The 2,179-nt window shown below is 40.0% G+C and overlaps 1 protein-coding gene across 1 annotated transcript in view; it reads right to left on the bottom strand.

Annotated features, from left to right (window-relative positions):
• Window positions 1-890: 890 nt before the first annotated feature.
• The window catches only part of LOC106511545 (microtubule-associated protein RP/EB family member 1), a gene marked incomplete at its 5' end in the record, with an annotated part of 5,734 nt that continues 4,445 nt past the window's right edge, over window positions 891-2,179 (bottom strand). The window contains 1 exon segment of the mRNA XM_014000305.1: window positions 891-2,175.

Raw genomic sequence — 2,179 nt, forward strand, 5'->3', positions numbered from 1 at the left:
CAGGAGTAATTCTTTAGTGTCAGTCTTACTTTAAGTGAAGTGCAGGAGTAATTCTTAAGTGTCAGTCTTAGAGCTGATTGTGACACCTGGCTGTGCCACAAAGCTGATCCTGGATGATGTCATTAGAATAAACCCAGACATGGACCAATGTCTGCCTCGGATTTCATGTTCAAGAGTATTGCCGGAGAAATGTCAAGATAAAACTGTGAAAATCCTAAGATAAGTTCACTTTCAACACACTAATGTCACCTTGTACTGATTGTCTGTAAATTACATAAAATGTCCTCATWTGCATCATGAAAACAGACGAAAATCTCACATTTTTTTAAATCAAAAACTCAGCAGCTTTAAAGTTGTTTTATGTCTCAGAGCCTGAGGTCATGTTGAGCTGCTCCCTTATATTTAACATTTTCTCCAAAAGCTACACACAGATGACATTATGCAGTTTTTTATTTACTTTTCTTTCTTTTGTATATTTCTGATTAAACCTGTCTTCCACCTGATAACTGAGAACAACTCTCAGGTGGGGAGGASGACAGCTGTAATCTCTGTCTTCAGTTCATCTCAGACCCTTAGTGGTAACTCTGAACCACTTGAGTCCTCTGGAACAGTCTGAACTTTTCTTTAGAGTAAGAGTGATTCTTAGACTTAAGAATTTTCATAACAGGCACTTACACTTAAGTCTGAGAGTAGGAGCAAATCTAAGACATTTTTTAGCATTAAGACTAAAAATCCACTCTAAGAAGTTTGATAAATACAGACCCTGGAGATCTGCATGAGTCTGTTCTCAACCAGAACCCTTCAAAGTGACTGGCTAACAACTTTAAGGCTTGGTGACTACRTGACTATCTTTTACAAACAACTAYGGTCAAAGACGTTCTGCTACTTTGAACAGGTTTTAGAAAATTGGAATTTATTCTTGGAGAAAATTAAATGGTGAACAGAAACAAACATTCTTTTCAATACTTTTCTAGACCTAAAGATGATTGAACCAAATTTCAGACATTTTAAAAAGTGTGAAGTTTTTGTAATCCTTTAGTGGAAGACTGATGATGTGCTGTCGCTGGCCTGAAACACCTCCAATACTGTTGATTTCTAAAACACAAGGAGCATGTGCAATGTAGGCAGAAAAACAGAGGGAAAACTAATCTAATGAGAAACATGAATAAGGCCATTGAGARAGGCTCTGATGATAATGTACTGATCAAGTCAGAAGCACAAAAACACAAGAATCTGATTAAAATCTGTCAATCCTAATGTAGTTCTGGGTTTCCTGGATGTGCAGCATGGAGTGCTCACAGTGTTCATGGAGTGGCTGCTCACTTCCTGCAGCTTTGCAACAATCAAACCAGTGTAAGGGCTACTGGTGGGACACATTTAAAAACAGGTAGAAAACAATCCCTGGTCATCAGCAACAAACTTTTTAGCACTTTTAATGGGAACTGTTGGTCAGAGGGCTCGTGTCTAGGAAAGACCTAAAACCTCACTTCACTTTAACGCCAACAGGAGACGGGAGTTCAGAATTGCACTTTTAGGAAGTCTGAAATGTATATGTCAGGGTGTTGTGGACGAAAGCGGGCTGTGAAAACTGAAAAGGACCAAACATTCTTGTTCCACGCCTCAGGTACCTGCACAGAAACCAACAGGTGCAAAAGAAAATAAAAACTCGTTTAATGGTAAAAAAAAAAGGTGAAAGAGACCAAAAACCTTTAAAAAGACCAACTAAAGGATGATGGAAAAGAATGTTAGTCCTCAGTGGCACAGCTGCTCTCAACAGGCCCAAAGAGCAGACGGTTCCAGGGTCCAGACTGAACCTGGACCCTCTGAGAGTCTTCTCAGCTCAGTGACACCGGCCAGTCAGGGCCGGCACAGTTCATGTTGCTTCTTAAATAACCTTTATGTTTGTTTCAGGGTAAAAACACAACCAGTTACCAAAAAAATACAAAGTGATTGTTAAATATGTGTGGGCACGGTTCCAAAGCCACGTGTTCCTCACAATTCAATCCACTGTGAAGAGGAGAGGCACAGAACGGCTGCAGCACCACAAGACTCAAACAAACCTCTCAGGTTGGAACATAAAGCTGGACTTTTACAGGTTCTTCATCTGGATCCAATCGAGTTTAAACACAAAAACTACCGCACACACAACTTCACCATGTCTTCACACACACACACACAC

The sequence above is a fragment of the Austrofundulus limnaeus genome, unplaced genomic scaffold (assembly GCF_001266775.1).
Source record: "Austrofundulus limnaeus strain Quisiro unplaced genomic scaffold, Austrofundulus_limnaeus-1.0 Scaffold2906, whole genome shotgun sequence".
In the NCBI taxonomy this organism is placed as follows: Eukaryota; Metazoa; Chordata; class Actinopteri; order Cyprinodontiformes; family Rivulidae; genus Austrofundulus; species Austrofundulus limnaeus.